Source organism: Myotis brandtii, unplaced genomic scaffold (assembly GCF_000412655.1).
Source record: "Myotis brandtii unplaced genomic scaffold, ASM41265v1 scaffold708, whole genome shotgun sequence".
In the NCBI taxonomy this organism is placed as follows: domain Eukaryota; kingdom Metazoa; phylum Chordata; class Mammalia; order Chiroptera; family Vespertilionidae; genus Myotis; species Myotis brandtii.
The window spans coordinates 4,275,642-4,300,326 of NW_005370777.1; positions in this window are offsets into that span (position 1 = coordinate 4,275,642).

Genomic DNA, 24,685 nt, shown 5'->3' on the forward strand with positions numbered 1-24,685 from the left:
TCTTCAGAGTGGAAAGCTGTTATAATTGGCTAATGACCACAAAGCAGGCGTTTTTGAGTTACACTAAATGCCTGGAGGAAAAACAGCAGAATTCTTCCTCCCACTGCCCATTATGGAGCTGACAAGGTCCTGTTCTGTGCAGTGCTCATTAATTTTCCTGTTGCCTTTAAAGATTTACAACAGCTCTCTCTCTCTGACACTCGTGCGTGAGAAACACAGGAATTCCCCTATGCCCAAGCCATGGAGCACTGGCCAACTCTGCCCTCCACAAGCTTGCGAGGGGCTCACCTACTTGAGTCACAGTAGCTCAGGAAGATTCACTTGCCTCTGTGAGAAATAGCAGTGACCAAAATAGTAAAAGAATTTTAGGCATTCTTTCAAGCCATTGGGAAGTTCGAGCACATTCCTGCTACAAAAGAATTCAAGTCCCTCCACTCATGTCAAAGCTCCAGTACCATCCTCCAGTGCTTTGCACATTTAATAGACCAGGACCTAGTAATTCACTCTACAAATTCTCTCCCTGCCTTTTTTTAAATCATGAACAACAAGCTGATTCCATAGGGAGGTCAATCTGGGATTTGGTGAATTATACTCAGGCTTTGGGCAATAACAGATTTCAAAGACTTGAAGATTTACAACATAAAGAATTGCTATTCCAGCCCTGGCCGGTTTGGCTCAGTGGATAGAGCGTTGGCCTGCGGACTGAAGGGTACCAGGTTCGATTCCAGTCAGGGGCACATGCCTACATGTGGGCTTGATCCCCAGTGGGGGGCGTGTAGGAGGCAACCAATCAGTGATTCTCTCTCATCATTGATGTTTCTATCTCTCCCTCTCCCTTCCTCTCTGAAATCAATAAAAATATATTTTAAAAAAAAAAGAATTGCTATTCCAGAGCACTCAGGCCAATCATTTGTGACCTGGAGATTTTGCAGAATATTTATTCCTTAAGCATCGGAAATCCACATCCATAACTACTTATGGTTGTTGTAAAGAGAAGTCTTCCCTTTTTTCAGGATCCAGGAAGTCAAATGTTTTTGTGTCCTTTTCTAGGCCCAAGTGCATCCTTCAAATCGCCTCTATTTGAACCTCCCCTGCAAAATTCATTCTTACCTTTGATTCTATTTACTAAGACTCACTTCTTGCTTACTCCCTAACTCTTTTTTACCTATTTCTTCCCCTGTGAAGGAAGACGTATAAACAGGGGGAAAAAGAAATTTCTCCAATTTTTCTTGAAGTAAAAAAAGAAAAGAAAAAGAGAAACAACTTCTTCACTATGCCACAGACTCAGCATGTATTTTCTTCAATATAGACTGCATATGTCCTCATTCTAATAATTGAGAGGTGGAATAGAGAGACCACTAATACAACCCAAACACTAGCAAATACCTAATTTTTTTACTTTTTTATATTTAAAAAAAGGTCTGGTTGGAGAAACAATACAAACAAGCAATAGTATGTTACACTGAAAGAAGTGTTATTAATAAATTAAAAATTAGTAATGCTGAGGAAGCCCTGAATGAGAGGTTGTGGAAGACACAGAGAATGTGCTTTGAACTGGATCAATCAAAAGCTTCTCAAATTTTGAATTCTGTTAGGCAAAGGGGACAAACTCTAATTGGAATGGAGTCCCGGGACAATGAATTGGGTAACTTCCTACAGCTAAACACCATCATCAATAGGAGCTTCAGCATCAGCATTCTCTTTTCCCTACTAAGGGTGAAAGATGATGACTACGGTACAATCTTTGAAAAAAATACATCACTGAGTGTAGGAAATACTGTCATCACAGTCCCATTACCTAATAGTATACCCTGTAGAACAAGTATGAGTGGTACTCTGACTACCTGAAAAGAAAACCAAACATCATGAATAGCAATGATAGTGGTTTTACTTCTAGACTACCATCTTAGGAAAGTGACAATTCATAATTTGTACAAGCTTTTTGAAGGCAGGGATAACATCTATTTTGTTTTTCACACTGTATTCCCTGTGTATACCAGAGTGCCTGGCATATAGTAAGTTCCCAGAAAATATTTGTCAAATGAATAAATAGGTGATATTCCCAAATTAGAAAAGCATATCTAACTATTCCCTTTTCTTTATTTAATCATTCAACAATTATTGAACAATTGCTGCCAAAAAATAAAAATAAACCAACAGCATAATGGAGTGGTTAAGTACACAGAATCTAGACCCTAATTATCTGGATCCAAATACTGGCTCTTGTCACTTACCAGCTGTGTGACCCTGAGCTCGCCAACTAACTTTTCTGTATTTCAGTTTCCCAGTCTGAGAAATAGGGGAAATAACAGTATCTCCCTTACAGAGTTGCGAGGACAAAGTGGATTAATGTAGGTGAAGTATTACAACAGCACCTGCCCCTTAGCCAGTCTGGCTCAGTGGGCAGAGCGTCTGCCTGCAGACTGAAGGGTCCCGGGTTTGATTTCAGTCAAGGGCACATGCCCAGGTTGCGGGCTTAACCCCCAGTGGGGGGCGTGCAGGAGGCAGCCAATCAATGATTCTCTCTCATCATTGATGTTTCTATCTCTTCCTCTCACTTCCTCTCTGAAATCAATAAAAAAATATTAAAACATTAAAAAAAAGACAGCACCTAGTATATAATAAATACTAGGTGTTTGCCATTATGATGATGGTGGTGTACAAGGTTTCAGGACCCTGGGAATACAATAGTGAAGAAGTCAGGCAGGTGCGTATGTAACTTACATTCTAGTGAAGAGAAACAATAAGCCTACAAAGAAATCAATAAAATGATTTCAAATAATTTTAAATGCTATAAAGGAAATAACAGAGCAACCAACACTGAGGGAGAATTTAGTATGCAGAATGTAAAGGAAATAACAGAGCAACCAACACTGAGGGGGAATTTAGTATGCAGAATGTTTACAAAGGAGGGTGCTGGGGATCAACATCTGTGCATGGAAGAAGAAGGAACCAGAGTGGGCAGATGGAGAAGTCACACTACAAAGCAGGCCCAATGACAGCCTCAGCCCACCCCATGAGGAATGGAATGACCCTTCACGGTTGTCCTGAGTGGGACTGATGTGGCCAGAACTTTATATACTCCACTGGTAGTGGGCCACCCTAGGAAGGGGCATGGCCTTGCTCTCTGCGCTGAAGCAGACCTTTAAGGGGCTGACAGCTGAAGACTATCTGCCAACAAGCACTCAGGGCAGCAGGGGCAGCAGAGAGGGCTTCTGCTGAAGAGAGATAGGGCAGCACAACACAGTATGCATTCCAACTAGCAAATATGTTGGTGGGGTGGGTCACTACATAAAATAAAGTGGACATGGAAGGCCTTTCTGAGGTGGTAATATTTAGGCTGATAACTAAATGGTGAGGAGGCAGCAGACATATAAATAGATGGGAGAAAGCCTTCTTATTAAAGGAAATAACCAGTACAGTGTCCACCAGGTCAAACCAAGTTAGGAGTATTCAAAGTGCAAGAAGAACAGTGATGCCCGAGAGTGGTATAAAATGAGGTCTGAAGAGGCAGGTGGGGCAACCAGAACATCAGAACCTTACAGGAATCTGAATTTTATTCTAATAATGATAAATAGGATGGCAGGATCTGATTTACTCTTTTTATAAATAAATTTTTTATTAATTTTAGAAAGAGGAAGGGAGAGGGAGAGAGAGATAGAAACATCAATGATGAGAGAGAATCATTGATCAGCTGCCTCCTGCACGCCCCACACTGGGGATTGAGCCTGCAACCTGGACATGTGCCCTGACCGGAATCAAACCATGACCTCCTGGTTCATAGGTCAACACTCAACCACTGAGTCATCCTGGCTAGGCTGATTTACTCTTTTAAAAATTCCCTCTGGCTCATATGTGGGAAAGGATTAAAAAGGACAAAAGTGAAAGCAGAGAGGTTATTGATGTTTTCCAAACAAGAGATGGTATATGGGTAAAGATAGAAAATAGTGGCTGTGTTTATTCGCAGTACTCTGTAGGAAATCCCACAGAGCTTGCTAATGGATTTATTGTGGAAGGTGAAGGAAAGGAGAATCAATAATGACTAGCTTTTTTAGCTCGAATAACTAGCAGCATGGGATCCACAAGCGGGCCTGTTAAACCAGGTTCATAATTTCAGGCTGCTGCTCAGACTTGTCCCCAATCCCTGCTCTCTTCTTCCCCTAGCCTTCCACTATCCATTTTCCCAGAGTACTCCATACACCAAAAGTTCATGGAGCCCAGCTGGCATGGCTCAGTGATTGAGCCTTGACCTATGAACCACAAGGTCATGGTTTGATTCCCGGTCAGGGCATATGCCTGGGTTGCGGGCTTGATCCCTGGTGCGGGGCATGCAGGAGGCAGCTGATCGGTGATTCTCTCTCATCATTGATGTTTCTCTCTCTCTCTCTCTCTCTCTCTCTCTCTCTCTCTCCTTTCATCTCTGAAATCAATAAAAATATATATTAAAAAAAAAGTTCATGGAGTTCAGAACATGGAGATAGCCCCAACTTGCTGGTCAAGGCTCTATTTTTCTTTTTGTAGTCCTCATCACCTCAGGCTTTACATCTTAGAGATTCCACCTTATGCAATACTATTCCTACTTAGAGTTCCACTTGGCCCATCTAATGGCTCTTAGCAAGGAACTGAGAAGGAAAGAAGATGTGATCAAGCAATGATCCTGAAAGCGGCCACTCTGTCCACTATTTGGCTTAATTTGCAACATTTTTCAAAGAGCTTAAAAGGCAAATACACCAACAAATGTCTCACACAGTGAAATATTACTCTTAGTATTGCATAGTAGTTTGACCTGAAGAAATTTCCCTATATTCTCACACCTGTTCCAACAGATCAACAGAAAAAATGAAAAGGTGTTGTTACTAGACCACAAGGGTTACTTGAAATGAGCTCCAGTTAAAAATGAGAAGTCATCATTGGATATGTGTAGGATTTCCTTGTTGATTTTATAGGACCATGATGTTTTTTCATAACACAAACCTCTTCAGTTGCTATTCATAGTATTTTCCTGTTTTCTGCTAGCCAAATATTTTTTAGCTGATTGGTCTTAGTGGGGAATGCAGAAAGTCAGAAAACTAGATATTAGGAATCAATGACATCACAAAAAGACAAGGTAAAAATGAATATTCTGCTTTAACCCAGGTTTACACTACTTACAAAGAATTGAATTTGGCCAAATCAGAGATTTCTAACTCTTCCAGGTCACTACCAGTTAGTAAAACTTTGTTTCCATGAACTCAGTAGTACTCTGTTTGGCTGTGGTTCTCACTGGGAAATTTCCAGTGGCAAATAAACTCTCGAATTCCACCATTCCTGGGTTCTAATTGTATATCGTTGCCACAGAATTTTTGTGTGGTCTCTGCCTCTTCCTTCATTCTTTGCTCTACAAATAAGGCAACTATGCTATCCACCTGATGATAGAGCCATTCAGAGATGCCTTGTTCTCATATTACATTAACTCTGGTCTCAGATTCAGACTATTTCATTATTTTATTTACTTCAGATTTTGTGATATCCAGAATGAATTACTCTTGTCTGGTAGAGATCAGTCTCTTTAGTCTTATCCTCCATGCTGTTCCCTTCAGCCATGGCTCCCCCAATGGCAAAGCTCTCAAACACTCTGATGTCCCTTGTTGTCTCACAAGTTAGTTGCACTTCTTAGAGTGACTCTGTAAAACCTTTGTCAAAGGGAGCTCGTATCAGTTTTTTCACTGAGTATTCCATATTGCTTGCATAAATGGTATCTCATACCTCTTTCCAAAAGACTTTTTTGAATTAAACTTGTGTAAGGCCCTTAAAAAAATTATAGTAGAGAAGCTAGCCAAAAGAACACAACACAGTCACACTCAAAGCTGCCACTTGACACTGTCCTTTAGATCTTCAAGGCAGGACATGGGCTCACTGACTCTCTTTTAGCCTCATGCCTTTAGTGTTCTTGACCTTTCCTCCATGATCTCCACCCCTACCATTGCCCCCAGACGAAACAGGAACACATAAGCAAAACTAGCTTTGAGTCTTTGTTAGTTTTCCCAACATAGACCTGCAATACATAGATTATATTGGTAAAGGAAGAGAGTATATTACTAGAGCCTGGGTCAGTCGAGTCTCTTCAAATATTTATTGAGCACTTTCTTTATGCTTGATAGCAAGGAGTTCTTGGCAGCTATCTAGTATCACTAGTCCTGACAGGTTTCCCTGAAAGTATGGTTACATCACATGCTTTTCACAACCTTCCTTGCCCTCCAGTAGCTATGGTGAAATATTGGCTAACTGGATTGTTGAGTGGAGTAAGCCTGGGCCACAGATGAACCAAAGGCAGAAACAATACAGCTGACTCCTTCATCCCTTCTCTATCATCCAAAAAGCACAGAGTAAACAATACTTTTATGTTATGGTCATTATTCTGTACTTCCCTCCTTTGCTTCATTACATCATCTGTTCCTTAAACTGTAAACACAGACCAAATGCCAAGACAGAGATAAAGTCACCAGGAAACCCAGTTCCATGTGCCAGACCCACCTTTGTGCTTTTGAACTGTTGCTATGTTTGTTTAGAGATGGCAGGAAAAAGGTGCCACATGGCTCAGTGCTCATTTGCTTCCTGCTCTGTTAGGTATTAAACCCCAGGAACTTGTATACAAGTTTGTCTCCCTTACGATAGCCAACTGACTAGAACACTAACCCCAGCTTTATGCCCAGTGTCAGTTTTCAGTTTTCCTCTTCTCCTCTTCTTCTTCCTTCTCTTCCCAAGTTCCTGTGATCTAAGCACCAACCATGTAATAAGCAAGAGGTATATGATGCAGAGATTTCTCTTCTTTATGATTCTACTAATAGAGAAACACACACACACACACACACACACACACACACACACACCACAAGTGTTGATTATCTTAACCTGCACATAACTTGTAGGACAAAAATATTCCTGTTAAATAATCCTCCCTCATAAATTCTCTTCACCATTGTAAACTAAGACATGACCTTCAAGCATTAATACCCAGACAATACAGCATTTGTGTGTTATTTAATTAGCTTATTGCTTTTGTTAATGTACATTCCTGTGGTTATACCACTTTCCACTCAAGTTTGAAAAAATACTATGTGGGATTAAAAAATGTTTAACTAATGTGTCCATACTTTTGCTCCATTTTAAAATTATTTCTTTTACCTCCTAGTCTGGATCTTTTAATGTTTTGAGGTTATCTCATAACAATGGCTAATTTATTAAGTCCTGGAAAATTATAACAACAATTAGTCTTTGTGCAAACTTTTAGCATGCTAGGGATTTTTGGTTTATAAAAAAAGAAAGAAAGAAAAGAATGTAACAGATCCAGCAGAGATGACTGTCATTTTTGTGCCATCTAATCCTCATGATGACGTGATTTTTATCAAATTGGGAAGTGATCACCTGGTGGCATAAACAACACTGGAAAAGCTAATTCAATAAATCAGAGAGGTTATTCCATGTCATCTACATGCTCAAACAAGAGGAAGAGCCCATCTTTAATAAATCCTCAGTTTCCAGCCAAAGGCCTTTCAAAATTTCTTGGCTGCCTGATTCAATGTCTGGAATTATGAAAGCAAAGAAAGTTTTTGGAGCTGAGGGAGAAACTTATGATTTACCATAAAAAGAAGACTTGAACTGGAAAGCTTGCTTAGTATTCTACCTAAGAATCCAAAAATCATGTACTTACCTAATAATGACCACATTTTACAGATGAGGAAAGGAAGACTAAAAAGAGTTGAAAAACTTGATAGGCAGGCAGCTAGGAAATGATAGATCTGGATATCAGAGGGTGCTGCAGGCCTTTCTCGGTGACTCCTTTCAGCCCCATATGTTGCCTAGTCTGGGCATGATATACGTAACCAGATCACTGTGCTGATGAGGCCCAGAGTCATCAGTGATTCAACAAATATTATTGAGCAATTTCAAAGTGCCAGGCACTGTTCTAGGCTCCAGGGATATAGCAAAGTCCCTGTCTTCACTGAGTTTACATTCTATGGAGGAAAACAGACCCCCCAAAATGTGTATAATAACATCAGGGAGTAATAAGCTCTATGAAGAAAAATTTAAAAAGGTAAAGAGGAAAAGAAAAATTTCAGTGGTGTGCTATTCTATTTTGATGGACAGGAAAATCCTCTCCGATAAGGAAGACATTTCAGCCACCTGAAGAAAATGAGGGGAGAGAAAAGAAAGTGAACCATGTGATATCTGGGGAAGAGCATTTCAGGCATAAGGAACACCAAGTAAAGGGCCTACGCAGGATGCTCCGTCCATTTAAGGAAAAGCAATGAGGATGCCAGCATGACTGCAGCAGTGTAAGCAAAGGAAAGAGTTGAAAGAGATGAGGTGTGGAATTGGCAGGGGGGAGGTGATCATGAGGGCCCTGTAGATTCTGTAAACATTTTAGAGTTAAGTTTATGTAAGATGGAAGTCTTTGGGAGATTTTCAGTAGAGAAATGACATTCTCTGGTTTGCTTTAAGAGAATCACTTAATTAGCCAGTTGAGTTGACTCCACTAGTCAGCAAGGCTCCAAACTACAAACAGAATAAGAGGCACGAGTCATGCAAAGAACATGGGCTTTGAAATTAGACAGCTCTGTGTCCAAACCTCAGGCTACATCATCTGTTGGCTTTATTAACCTTACATTAGTTATTTAAGCTCTCTGAACCTCAGTTTCCTCAACTGCAAAAGGAGAATAATATAACCTAGTGGTTGGCAAACTCATTAGTCAACAAAGCCAAATATCAACAGTACAATGATTGAAATTTCTTTTGAGAGCCAAATTTTTTAAACTTAAACTATATAGGTAGGTACATTGTTATTAATTTAATTAGGGTACTCCTAAGGCTTAGGAAGAGCCACACTCAAGGGGCCAAAGAGCCGCAGTTTGCCGACCACAGATATAACCTATTCTACAGAGTTATTAATGAAATATTTGTAAAACACATGAAATATTGTAGTTAGCAAAAATAAAAATAACCATGCCCTGGCCGGTGTGGCTCTGTTGGTTGGAATGTCACCCTGGTCAGGGCATATATCTAGGTTGCAACCGATCCATGTTTCTCTCTCACACTGATGCTTGTTTTTGTTTTTGTTTTCTCTCTCTCTCAAAAAAATATATAAATAAATAAACATATAATATCAACAATAAAAAATATATTTTAAAATTAAAGAAAAAACATATCAGGTGAGGATTTAATAAATAAACAGTCATTACAGTTATTTAATTTAGTAATTAATTATTGGATTATTTTATAATTATTACAAATAATATAGGCAAGACCTGGTTTGAATAATATTTTTTCACTGTTACTAGTATAATAACAAATTAATAGTGGGGAAAATAAAGGATGTGCTCTTTCTCTCACTTTAAAAAATTTTGTATTTTGGGGACATTTTCAAATATATAAAAATGAAAGCAAGTAATCTAATGAATCTCCATGAACACAGTGTCAATAATTAGTATTTATCCAATCTTATTTTATCTTTTTTTCTGGAATATTTAAAGCAAATTCCAAATATATTATTATTTCAACTATAAATATTTCAGTTTGTATTCCTAACAGAAAAGGACTTTTTTTAATAACATAAGCCCAATATATAATCATATCTAACAAAACTAACAATCATTTATTAATATCACATAGTGCCTAGTTAATAATTAAATTTCCCAGTTGTCTGAAAGTATCTTTTCATAATTGTATTGCTTAAATCAGGATCTAAACCAGGCCCATAAGATTGCAGTGGGTTGATATGGCTCTCAAGTCTTCTACCTGTGACAGTTCCTCCTTCTCTCTGCCACCACCACCCCATGACTTTTGTTTTTTAACAAATTGTCATTTGAAGGATATGCTCTATTAATGGCAGGTTAGTAATGTTCCTTCCATATTGTACTAAAGACACACTCCAAGTACTTTCAGAGAGGAATAAGAGAGATACTTTCTGCTTCCAAGAGAAGAAATCAACACTATCAACTCTTGTAGAGAAAATGCCACACTATGGTGAGGAAATAGCCAAGAGCAGACTTAGACTCTTTAACATGAACATAAAGGATTGTCTTGGAAACAGATCATATTACCTGAAAGCTTTATTCCAGTCCTCGGATTCTCGGGAACTTATCATTACATAGGTATTTAGATGATCACCATGGGATAACAACCAGCAGAATTTCTTGTTTTCTGTTAAAGAGAAATCAGAAATTTTTCCTTGCTAGTAAGAAATGACAAGAGTATTTCCTGTTCTCATGAAAAAGGACAAGTCAGTTATTGCTATAGAAGGCCTCTTGCCCTTAGAACTGATGGACCAATTGGGTTGGTTTAGCTAAATTCAACTCTAGCATCACAGCTAGAGCTAGTTGGCATTCATTAGTTCTCTTAGGTCATTCTTTAGAACAAGACCCAAAAGAATTAATAGGAGACTGATAAATTCTGATTGAGCAGAAGTTTTTGTTTTTGTTTTCTTAAGATGAGAAAAAAGAAAAGCAGGTAAAGGTAGCCCCTGTTGGTTTCATATCCTGGTATAAGTAGATTTTGCCAAAGAATCACTTGTGGAAATAACTACTGAGGAGCAAAATTTTCAAGATTTTGTCCAAGAAATGACTTCTGGAAGCAAGTCATAAACTTAAATTTAGATATTGGCTCCCATATACTTCATTTAACTAGCAAGTACAAAATTCCTTTATAGACCTTGATAAAAGGCCTAAATTATAAATGAAGCATTTTTATTTATTGCAAATTATTTTGTACTTGGGGATCCTTTTGAAATGTCCATGTGAGTCAACATGAAGTGGGAGTTGGGGAAAAAAAAGCATGGTCTCCCACTCATAGCTAATTCTGGCTCTGGTAATCAGGGGAACACAGGAGGCAGCCAAGTATGGACTGGCAGCTCCAACTAGTTTGTTTTGTTATTTTGTTTTTCGCAAAATAATCAACCTTCCTTCAGCATTTATTAGAGTGTGACCTACCACTAGGTCCAATGTGTTCTGACTATAATAATTCTTCATCAAAATGTGAAGCCAGGAGTCTGGTTTAACACTGACATCCACTTTTAATTAAGATGGATAATTCAGAAAGACATTATTGTTGGCAAACAGTCTCAGAAGGAAACCAGTGGTCTCTCAGTCACAAGACAGAATGGTGCAGAGAAAAGAGTGATAGGAGAAGAAAGAAAGAACTTTCTGTCTTGTTTTGTTTTTTACTATCTCAAATATCTGATTAAAAGGAAAATAGAAGAAAGGGGTGGACAAGAATGAAGGAAAAGAAATTATGATAGTTTTTGGTTCAAAAATGTTTCTAATAGTTGGCACACACAGGATTGTGTGGGGGAAACTTCAAATCTCCTGGCTGTGGGGAAGAATGGCAGAAGTCAAGGGTGGCACAGTATATGCTTCATCGGTACTAATGACAAAAGGAGTAACTGAGGAGTAAGTAAGTTTGTCTTGGGTAAAGCCTCTCCTGCACAAGCAATGGCCTGAGTTGTTCCACTGGGGCTTTGGTCTTTGGGACATGGAGAAGACATGCCCAGCCCATTCAACCTACATATGCTTTTTATATTCCTTTACATGTCTTTTAAGGTCCAGAATTGTAGAAAGAAGTACATTTTTTTTAATTTGTCAATTTTATATTTCAATAGAAGGAATTTTGGTTAGATTTGACAAAGACTCTCTATAATAAGTTGCTTTAAAAACAAACAAAAAAGCTGGCAACTGATAAGAGCTGTTCCTTGGAAGAAGGCATACTGTACTGATTCTGTTTCTTCAAACTAGAATCAGTTAAATCAATGGGAAAATTATAAAGAGATAGATTTCAACTCAATACGAGGAATAACTTTTTAACACCTTTTATTGGCCCAGTCATGAAACATACCACCACCCCTTGAGGAGGTGAGCTGTATGACACCGGAAATAGTCAAGATTAGCTGACTTCGCATCAGGGAAATGGAATACAAGTGGTTTTCAACCTTTGTACGAATGAGGACCCTTTTAGGTTTAGTAAGAATTCGACCGCAAGTTAGTATTTGTACTCTTAGTATTTATTAAGAAATCATTGTGCCCTGGCTAGTTTGACTCAGTGGACAGAGTGTTGGCAGGCGGACTGAATTGTCCCCGGTTCAATTCCAGTCAAGGGCATGTACTTCTGTTGCAAGCTCCATCCCTGGCCCTGGTTGGGCTATGTGGGAGGCAACCAATTGATGTGACTCTTTCACATCAATGTTTCTCTCAATGTTCCCCCTCTCTTCCACTCTCTCTAAAAATCAATGGAAAAAATATCCTTGGGTAAGGATTAATAATAAAATAAAATAAAATGAAACCATTGTGACTAATGCCACAGAGCTGTGCACTTAAAATGGTTTAAATGGTTAAATGTTATGTTAGGAATAGTTTACCACAATAAAAAAAAGACACCATGATGGCAAAATATCAATTTCGTAATGTTTTTTAAAATAAAATTTTATTTTCATTATTATATGTTAGGAAAATCACATTCATTATTTCCTTTATTCCTTTATTTATTATTTTTACAGAATGCCTAATATGACCCAGGCACTGAGGCAAGCTCTGAGATAAAACAGTGAGTAAAAACTAATATGACACCTGACCTCATAAAACAAATATATATGCAAGACTTGTTATTTATTGATCAACATACTGCTTTACATGCCAATTGGAAACCCTGTCTCTAATTCTCCAGTTTCTCAGAAGTCCTCAGCCCACAGGTCAAGCACCAATATAAAGCAATCTCTTCCCTCTTTAATCATCATACCTCTATTGTATGCATTATAAACACAAAATGGGTCAGGAATAATACTTATCTACAGGTCTACATGTAATGTGGTAAAGTATGAAAAGTTCATTCTATGCTGACTTGTTCACAAGAAGACAGATTTAGTATCTTTTTCATGGTAACCCAATATGCCCTTGATTGAAATATGAAGGTGAATGATACAAATTGATTTTTCATTCTAGGTTTAAACTTTTGTGCCTACTCTACAAAAGAGGAAAAGAAAGGCACACTTTTAAAGTTCTTAGAAAGGATTATTTAAGGGCATCTAAAATAGGACTATGAACCACTAGCTTACAAAGAGATTTTGCTTTAATATCACACTCAATTTTGGTGTTGTAAAAGAATAGTCAGATAGTTAACAATTTACCCGATATCTTGGGTGCCTGCCAAGATACTTGCTGATTTCATTCTAGCGTGTGTCCTGCCAGGAACCACAAAGGAGAGAGATTCCTCTGTATTGCATCTGTATCTGATACATGCTATCTTAAGAAAGAGGCCAGGGAGGAGGGTCTTTTATATTCAACTATACTATTTGACAACAGAGAGCCTCCGAATAATCAGATTATTTTTCTCCAACTTGGCCCCCAACTGAGCAGATTGCAATCCTTTCCTACCTGGAACGCTGCAGGGGGTGTGACAAGTGGAGACATTACTGGGCATTTGCATTTAAAGAATTAATAAAAATTCCTCCTTTGCCTGAAAGCCCCATGAAGTTTATAACCTTGACGCTTTATAACCCCCTACATTGGCTTCTCTCCTGGTATGGCCAAACAAACCAACATAAATCTGTATTTTAAAGAATGCAATTAGTAATGTGCTATTGGACCACATACTGGAACTATGCAGTTCCCTGGCCACAGAATTTCACAAAAGGGAAATAAACAATACAGAACAATGAAAAGTATTTTCTGGGCTATATTAACCTTTAGGTCACCCATATTAATGACAGCTATTCCAGGTGAACATTTTTTACTTCAAGCAAACAATCTATTGAGGACAAAAGGTCAAAGCTCCCATTCTTTGGGGTTGATATAGAAGAAATTCTTTTCAATTATTCTTTCCTGGAAATTGATGTTATTGGTGTTTCTTGGGAATGATTTTCAAGGTTTAGTTTGTAAATCTACCTTCTTTGTGATCCATCCCTACAGGAACACCTGAGTCCAGTCTGCCTCTATGGTCCTATACCCCACTTGGAGTAACATGGAAAAGAGGTAATTAAGGCTGTTGCCAAAACCTTTAGATCTCTGAGAATGAGTCCTGCCAGAAGAAAGTGATGAGCTCTGCCATTAATACCCTGAATTGTATGGGAAGCACTGGAAAGGAGGTACCTGTGGAAAGTTCAAGAATGTTTCCTGAGCCAAGGAGAGAGAGGGAAGCTTGCCCTGAGCTCTAAATACTGAAGAAGACAGAGAGTGCAGGATACTGATTAGGACTCCACAGGCCCACTGCCTCACTTGTGTAATCTTAAAAAATGAATTTCTTGGAAGATAACTGGCATCCCAAACCGATGAGGCCACTCAGGATTTTGGTAGAGTCTCAAGCGCCCTCTAGAGGTGATACTTAGGTTTCCAGTCATTGTGCTGGCTTGAGAATGTTTGGGGAAGTTGGGAAGGGGCTAACCAAACACACAAACCTGAGAAAGTCCCCAAGACCACCAGCACCACTGGGAGCTGTCATGAAAGTCCTGGTTGATAAGAACAGTTCCCAAGAGCAGTAGTATCAGGCTCTCTCTTTTCTTCCTGTTTGTCACCCTTGTAGGAAATTGTAGTTGGTCTTTCCTGGCTACTTAACATCTAGGGGTAGAATGGGGAGGGAGAAAGGGTTGTCTTTCCTTCTTTGGAAACCACTCTGTGCTCTTGAGCCCTTTTATCCTAAATTGTCTGGATTCTTGACTCCAAAATTATTTTCTCTGATTTCTTCCCATGAAAAGCCCTTGCAGACTTCAACTTTGCTGCCTCCCCAGCAGCCTGACTAAGGCTGCTGCCTGTCATGATGTCCCTAATGAGAAAGCCATTCTACTAAGTACAACTATCTTCAGCTTGGTCACCACCATTGCTCCCACTGCTCTGACCTTGGGGGTGTGGCATCATCTTCCCCTTTGCCAAACCTTCCAAAGCATGCAACAGGCCCTTCCCAAAATGCATCACAGGAGACTACCACCTATAACAAGACTTTAACAAAGGATCAAAAGTAACCAACTGGAAGGCAGCCTGAGATTATCTCCTAAAAGGTTCACCAAATGCATTAGAATTATCTGAGTGTTTATTACAAACAAGATTAAGAGCTCCACTTAACACTTAGAGTTTCGAGAAGTGGGTCTGATATCTGCATTACAGGGTGGGGCAAAGTAGGGTTACAGTTGTGAGTACCCAAAACAGTTTATTCTTGTATTATTATTTATTTATTATTGCATTATTTTCCATAGGAAGAACTGCAAACCAACTGTTGCCCCAACCTGTATGATACACTCTCCAGGAGATATATATGTACACCAATATTTGAATTACTGGCATGGGAATTTACATCTCCTATAAGATGAGACTCCTCTTAGAGCCAGCCTACAAGACCAGGAACCAACACTAGGTACCATCAGGGCATCTCCATGCCTAAATTTCAACCTACACTCATATGGCAAGCATTGACTCACTCCCACCACTGGTAATGTACTGGCATGTCCATGCAACAAAACCCAGACAAATGTCAAAAGGTCCATTGAGACAAAAGAGTTTTCCCCTGGTCCTCAGTCTAAGGCTCACTCTAGTCCAGCCTTATTTTCAGTCCTAGGAACTATATTTTCTGAGATGACTGGCAGGGGAATTTCCACTGTTATCATGAAAACCACCACCCCAACCCACAAAGGTATGATTTTGCTCTGAGTCTCAATGATAATCACTTCAATACATTTCCAAAAACCTGGGGCATTCCTTTCCCATATAAAACCACGGATCCATACCTCAAAAAGAGGCATTGCAGCCCCAGCTCGTTTGGCTCAGCAGATAGAGCATCAGCCTGTGGACTGCAGGGTCCCAGGTTCAATTCCGGTTAAGGGCACATGCATAGGTTGCAGGCTCGATCCCTGGTTTAGGGCATGCAGGAGGCAGCCATTCAATGATTCTCTCTCATCATTGATGTTTCTATCTCTCCCTCCCTCTCCCTTTCTCTTTGAAATAAATAAAAATATATTTTTTAAAAAAGAGGCATTGCAAATTCTTCAATTCTAAAATGCTATCAATTGTCAGATAGACTGTAAATATAATGCAGAGTATGTGGGTTTTGTTTTTTTGTGTTTTTTTTTTCAAAAAAGAACAATATATCAAATGTGCACAAAAATCCTATAAAATAAAGAGCTAATATGCTAATTAGACCGGATGGCGGAACAACCTTTCAGAACAACCTTCCATTGCAAATTCTTCAATTCTAAAATGCCATCAATTGTCAGATAGACTGTAAATATAATGCAGAGTATGTGGGTTTTGTTTTTTTGTGTTTTTTTTTTCAAAAAAGAACAATATATCAAATGTGCACAAAAATCCTATAAAATAAAGAGCTAATATGCTAATTAGACCGGATGGCGGAACAACCTTTCAGAACAACCTTCCTAAACGACCTTCTGGAACAACCAGTGGGTGGGGGAGCGGAGCCACGGGGCCGCTAGGCAGCAGGGCTGTGGAGGCCGAGCCCCTTGCACAAATTTTGTGCATCAGGCCTCTAGTGTTTTCATAATCAACAACAGCATATATTTATTCATGCAATTATATTATACTCTGTTATGCAGTATTACAATCAAAGTTTGAGACTTTTCCTATTCTTAAACTTTCAAATTACTTCTTACAAACAGTATGATACGGAGCATCAAACAGTGACCTCTGTTTGGCATAACACTTGATGATCCTCTTTACCACTTTAAGGATTAACAAGACAATTTCAAAGCATATTAATTAAAGAACACCAGGATGTGTTCTGCACTTTGCATTTGTTATTTTCTTAGTTGAATTACATAAGACTGGAAGTCATACAGTTTTCCTTGAATATTATCCAGAAAATGATTACATATATGTAGTGCCTAAATCTTTCATGATGTGTGAATCAGTCATACCCATCTCTCCTGTATTTAGCAATTTCCAATGCCCTTAACTGCATTGCCAGGCCTATGACACAGTGAAAAAAATGAAATGAAGCATTTGTGGTGATTTTCCTTCTTGGAACCTGGTAAATCATGTGTTTTTTGCTAAGCAAGAAAATAGGGACAGGGGTGGGGTTGGGTGGAGGGGAGCAAAAAGGGAGAAAATGAGATACATCTGTAATACTGTCAACAATAAAATTAAAAATAGGGACAATAAGCTAGTTTTAGAATAACAAACTTCTGTTCCCTCATAAAAACTTATATCTCATAGATCAGTTTTCATGCCTTTTTTAATACACAGTAACTTTTTTTCTTAATTCTACATTGAAGTGTAATCTTTTTGAAGTTATTTTAAGTTAATCCAATGGACTCAAATTTAAATATAAATGTTTATGGTACTCTCCAAACAACTCAACCAAAGTGACAATCAGATGATAGAAATTTCTGTACAGGGCTAAATTTCTATGTACATATAAAATGGTAACCATGTAAAAGTTTCTTTTGATGCATAATTCTTATGGGCAGTAGGCAATTTCAGTCATTAAAATGTAAAAAGGGGAGAAAATCTTGCAAAGATACAACTCTGCCTGTACTATAAAGGATCTATTTCTTTTTCAACACAGGGAACAAGTAGTTTTACATAAAAAAAATTCACACCATACACACACACACACACACACACACACACACACACACACACAGTATCAGTTCCAGAAAGTTTAAAGAATTAAATATGAAATGCAAAACTTTAACTCTCTCAGAAAAAAAATACAGGATTTAAAAGAATAATCAGAGGAGAACCAAGATGGCGGCATAAGGTACAGACCTGTGCGTGCTGCTTCCCACAACACATTGAAAATACCAACTATAAGACAAAACAGCTATCATTCATAACCACGGGAAAGCTGGCCCAGTGGAAGTTCTACAACTGGAAGGAAAGAAAGAAGAGCACTGAGACTGAGTAGGATATGCAGAGGCACCAAGAACAGAGGTACGGAGTCACGCGCCAGGCGGGCTGCAACTGGATGTGCGGGTTTTTTCAATCGAAAGGGGTTACAAACTCTCGAATCCAATGAGCTTGTTTGGGGCAGGATTCTGAGGTCCCAGACCCCTACGGGGAGAGGCAGGATGGCCTTGCAGTGGGTCGGAAAGCGAGGGTGGCTTTCTCGCGGAGCTGCTCGCCGGCACTCGGGTCGCGGAGAGGCGAGGAGTCGAGGAGATGCCATTGCTGTTTGCTCTGCCCTGGTGATTCCCTGAGACCCCGCCCTACTCAATTTACATCACCGCTCAAGCTGTGCCATTGGCACAAGGAACCACCTGTGCTTTTGAAGCTTAACCCAACAAACTGCAGATTTCAACTCCTCGCACCCATAAGGGACATACTCAAGAAGCAGAATCAGGTTTGGAGGAAGCCAGAACCAGACCCAGCTGGGCTGGCAACATGGAACCGCTGTACCAGCAAATGCACAAACAGGTCCACCAGATCCAGTCTCACATGGGACGCCAGGAGACGGCAGACAAGCAGTCTGTGCACTTAGTAGAAAACGAAATCCAAGCAAGCATACCAGATATTCAGCCAGCAAGAACGCCTGGAGATTTTGTCCAGCAAGGAGCCGCCCAACAAAAGACAGAATGCCAAACTTCGTGTTGACCAGTTAAAGTATGATGTCCAGCACCTGCAGACTGTTCTCAGAAACTTCCAACATCAGCGATATGCAAGGGAGCAGCAGGAGAGACAGAGAGAGGAGCTTCTGTCTCACACCTTCACCCCCAACGTGGGATTCGGCACCCCCTGCAAGGCTGCGACGGCCCCTGCGAGGCTGAGATGGCCCCTGTGAGGCTGAGACGGCCCCTGTGAGGTTGAGACGGCCCCTGTGAGGCTGAGATGGCCCCTGTGAGGCTGAGACGGCCCCTGTGAGGTTGAGACGGCCCCTGTGAGGGGGAAAAAAGGAGACATGTGTAACACTCTTTGTAATACTTTAAGAAATAAAACAAAATTAAATTTTAAAAAAAAGGATAATCAATAACATCTGAAGAGATGTTCAACCTCACTAGTAACCAGAGAAATATAAACAATGAATGAGAGCATCAGATTGATATAAATTCAGAAGTCTGATAATACTCAGTGATATTGAAGAGGTGGAAAAAATAGAAACACTAATGCACTATAATTTGTATAACACAGCAATTTGGCAATATCTACAGCAGTGGTTTTGACTACTCAACCCAATCATTAAAACATGTGAGCACAAGTCCTCTGTATGGATACTTATTTATAAATTATCCTATCTAATAATAGACAAACATGGTAATTGACCGTACCTTCACTATGCCTCCCATTGGCTAATCAGCATGATATGCAAATTAACCGCCAACAAAGATGGCGGCTAATTTGCATACTGCAGGCAGGTTGGAACAGCGCCATCCCGCCTGCCCTGCCGCCATCCGGGCCTGCTATCTGCAACCCGGGGAGGCCGGGCAGTGCAGCAGCGATCGGCCAGCCCACCCGGCCTCCATCTGGGCATCCCGTGTGCGACCCGACCCGGGGCGGTGCCCCAACCCCCGGATCGGCCCTGCTGTGTGCACGACCCGGGGAGGCAGGGCAGGCACCAAGGCCTAAGCCAGCAGGTGGTTATCTCCCGAGGGATCCCAGACTCTGAGAGACCCCAACCCCCAGATCAGCCCTGCCATGTGCGCAACCTGGGGCGGTGCCCCAAACCCCGGATTGGCCCTGCCGTGTGCACAATCCAGGGAGGCGGGACAGGCACCGAGGGATCAGGCCTGCCATCTGCCACCCGGGGAGCGGGCCTACACCAGCAGGTGGTTATCTCCTGAGGGGTCCCAGACTGTGAGAGGGCACAAGTGGGGCTGAGGGACCCCCCCTCCCCCGCCAGTGCACAAATTTTTGTGCAACGGGCCTCTAGTATCATATAATGTGTACTTATATATCACGCATTTCATAAAACATGAAAAAAAGTTGAACTCTTTTAAAATTAGATTTTCAAGATAAATATATAAATGTTTCTAATATATTTTCAGGTCTCTGCTTTAGATATCTCTAGAAAACTCTAAACATGCCCAATGGCCAGTCAGCAATCTCACAATTTAAAAATTCTAAATTTCCAAGAAGCAACTCCTAACCTGGCTGAGTTGAAAACTTCTAAAAGAGAATCTCAAAAAAAAAAAAGAATCTTAAGCCCTACTCCCAAAGATTCTGACTTAGAAAATGTTGATACCCATTTGTGGGTGATGCTCAGATATGGAAACCACTGCTCTAAGAGACCAACCCTGGCCAAAGGACCACAGAGTCAAGGACGACAATGATTACATCTGTTTGGTCCTAATATTAACGCCTCTCCTTAACTGGGCTAATTCTTGACCATCTCATCTCTCTGATAAATTCTGATTGATAAGATTTCAATTACTCTTCTGATCTCAATCAGAGAGATTGCTTATCCCAATTGTTTGGTTTCAGATGGAAGAGAAGTGTTTCCAAGGGATTTTTATCCATAGGGAGACTGCCCTAGGTAACAGACTATCCCTTTTAAGGTAAGTTCTCTCTTCTTCCCATAGTAGCAATGCAAGCACAAAATAGCTCTTAGAGCTTCCAGCTGGTCTCAATGCAGAAAAGCCTTTAACTATTTCTTGTCCACTACCTATATTTAATTTTATTCCCACAGTTACATTTGTGTGTGTGTGTGTGTGTGTGTGTGTGTGTGTGTGTGTGTGTGTGTTGTAAATGATTGAGGAGAATATAACCCTGCAATCTGTTCCCAGGGCCTCATCTTAAAGACTACACTACATCCACACTCAAGTATGGTTTATCAAATGTTTGCATAAGCCACTGTGTTATAATGTATCAAGAGGAGATTTTCACTAAGCCAGCTGATTAGCATTCATTAAAATAGATTAAAGTATTTACTCTGGTTCTCTGACCCACTCTGACCAGCCTCACCATTTACTTAAGTCCTTCTTGCCTGATTTGGTATTAATTTTTAATCTCTCTTTGGTCACCAGTCTTTGTTTCCATCTCCACCCTCCAGAAACACCTGTCCAAATGATAGGAGTGATAATATCAGGCCTATAGCTAGCTGTAGGTGGATTGCTGTGAATGGAACAATGGGGCACTCATGGTAGAAGGGGACTCCAAGCCATTTTGTTCCCCAAATACAGTTACAGTGCCCACAAAATCACATATACATAGCTACTGATAAAGTTTCTCTTATGGAACAAGCCAAAACTCTCTTTCACATTTAAAAAAATATATTATTTTCTTAAAGAATTCATTTTTGACATATGAAACCTGAAAAAAAAAACTAGACTTGAAAATAACGAGTTTTTAAAATTATTTTACCCACTGAAATTGAGGTGACTATAACTTTGAACTAATTAATCTTAGATTTAGGAATTTATCCTAAGGAAATATCAAGATGCATCCAAAGATTTACATTCAATGGTATTCTGCTGAATGTTACTATAAAAAGGAAAAATTGCCCTGGCTGGGTGGCTCAGATGGTTGAGGCATTGTCTGTATACTGAAAGGTTGCAGGTTCAATCACTGGTCAGGGTGTGTATGAGAGGCAATGGATGAATGTTTCTTTCTCACATAGATGTGTTATCTCTCTCTCCCCCCCTCTCTCTCCCTTCTTCTCTCTCTAAAAGTCAATAAAAGCATATCCTTGAGTGATGATTAAAAAAAAGAAAAAGAAAAAATTGAGCCACACTCTAAATGTCCAACAATAGAAATTTTGTTAAATAAATTGTGGTATGTTCATTTGATTAACCTTTAAAATCATGTTAATGAATAATATTTAAAGAAAGAATATCACATGGTGAGAGAAAAAGCAAATAGTAAAACACTATTGGATTTCTACAAATTTTGATATCAATTTTGTAAAAGAAAAAATGCTTGTGTGCATTTCTTTTAAAAGACTGAAAAGATATATAACAAAATATTTGTAATTATCTCTGATAAAATTTCAAGTGAGTTTCCCCAAATTTTTTACAATAAACATTTTTTAACTTTATACAGATACACACATATATTTTGGTATGTTGGAACACTAAAAAATTATTTTATTATGAAAGAATGTGTTGGTCCCTAAATCACTTTAATTTAAATCAGTGCAACCATAACTTTCAACAGTTTATTACAGAGACTACTCAGTGTGTACATATTATTATTCATATTACTAACTTAATTATCATAAGATGTTTATTTAAGTCTTATTTGTTTGCATAGACATATAAATAATATTCTGATATTGTTTTTATTTCACCTACTTTTATTATTATTTGAGCATATGTGAAAATAATAAAGACAAAAATATTATCTAACATCTAGTACTAAAGACCAATAAGCATTTAAAGGCGCCTGCTAATAATAATATTATTTCTTCTGTTGGAACAGATAAATTTTAAGACAGTTCATCAGAATCAATAAATGACTTTTCCTATGCAATGATACAACTCAGGTTTCCCATAATCCTGAATTATCTGTCCTTATATTAAACAGTGTCACCTTATATAATTGTTTGGGCCATAAATTATTAAGTCAAAAATTATCAAAAGGAGAGTTACAGCTTATTTTATATAACTCTTCTACGTTCTAAGACTTTCAGCTATAACAAAGAAGGAATAGAAATTTTCAAAAAGATATTTTAAAGTGTTCACTTTTGGAATTCTTAATGGCCCTTCTCTTTATGAGATTAATGCCATTGAAAAACGCAGATAAATCACAGAAGAAAGGCACCGTCCATCTAATTATTCCAATGAGGATGAGACAGAGAAAGGGAGGGGAGTGTTTCCACCCAGCAACCCAACTTTAAGACTTCATGTGTTGTTGGGACATAACAGCATGACCAATTTAACATACCACAAAACAGAATTCCTCTGACAAGCTATTTAAAAGATTAGTGTCAGATATTGGAAAAGAGTGTGGGTGTGAAGGCTGAGTTTAGTTGATTTAGTGTGAATCTTTAAATTGATCTATCAAATAATATTTTTCTTCAACTATCCAACATAGGACAAAAAAAAATGGGACAGGGAAGCTTAAAGAGCTATTCATGAGAACAAAACTTGAGCTCTGAGTCAACTGTTTACACATTGCAAATGCATTTCATCCACTTTAACACACCACCACTGGTGGTGACGCCTGCCAAGCTTGAGACTATCTTAAGTTTAAGGATCCAAAGAAGTTGACTATGGGCTTTAAAATGTCCCCAGATGCACCGTGTTCTCCCAGGTGAAAAGAAAGCACCTGAATTTGGGGCTGGCCCTTCTCACAACTCTGCTACTATATAAAATTACAACTTGGAATCTGTTCCTTCTACTTATACAGATGGTATCATAACTGGAAAGGGTTTCCCAGATAAAAAGCAAACATGGTTCAAGGTTGAGACCTTATTAGCATTTCCAAAGAGCTGTGAAAAGCCTTTATTCTCTCTCCCCTGCCAAGTAAATTTTGTTTTGCTGAGCTTTGGCACTGTTCCTCTGTTGTCATGGTGGGGCATTATTGTCACAGCTGTCTCTGGGGGTGCTGCCTCGAATATCTTTAGAGAATAACACACAAATAAGGAACATGACATTTGCTATACCAAAAGAGCTTTTACAAGGCAACCACACCTACTATTACAAAACTGTAAACTGGTAATATAAATATCACTTTGCACTTTTAAAACTATGAAGCCAAAGATGAAATTTTTAAATGAACAAATGTATTTACTACAGAAATAACAACATAAGGAGAGAACATACAGAAGCCTTCACTGAAGATAGAAAGCAAAACAGAGAAAAAAATAAAGATCTGCTTTTTAATATGAAAAATTGATGCATAACTTTCTCAAAAATAATTATAGCCCATTCCCTTCAACTGCCTCCTTCATGTATAATTTTCCTTTTTCAAAATGACCAATTATTTTGTTTTGATTACCTTGCTTTTCAGAAAGCGGTGGGCTGTCAGCAACATGAAAGGAAGTATTTCGCTGTTGTTCTCAATTTCATATTGATTATTCATTTAAAAGGTGATTAAAGTAGGTGATGATAGTACATACAATGCCTTGAATGATGGGTAAAATGTGAATATATTATACAACAGATTGGATTTTCCTTTACAAGTATGTTACCTTTAAGATATCTATGTTTAACTAGAATTGCAGGCAGGAACCTGCAATTAATGTGCATTTAATGATACATTATTCATTATAGTATCTTTACTACTAATGAGTGACTCAGGTCATTTGACATCTCCCAACCACTTTCATCATGATTTGAGTTTAAAAACAAAAACAAAAACAAAAACAAAACAAACCAAAAAAAACCTTAATCCTCAGTTGCTACTTCTAATTGGCAACTTCAGAATCAAAGGAAATAAGAGCATTTCTTAGTACCTCAGACTTGCCATGGGATTGTGAGAAACTTACTTTCCCTATCAATGCTCTTTTTATAACGAAATGAACTAGTAGTTAAAATAAAGTAATAATATTTACAGTGGATCATGATTATAAATATTTAGGGGTTTGTCACAATAAAGTAAGTTGTATTAAAATATTGATTGTAGACCTTAATAGAATTCAGCATAACAGTTACTTAAATAAGAATGAAGAGCCCTAACTGGTTTGGCTCAGTGGATAGAGCGTGGGCCTGCAGACTGAGAGGTGCCAGGTTTGATTCCGGTCAAGGGCATGTACCTTGGTTGCGGGCACATCCCCAGTAGGAGGTGTGCAGGAGGTAGCTGATCAATGTTTCTCTCTCATCGATGTTTCTAACTCTCTATCCCTC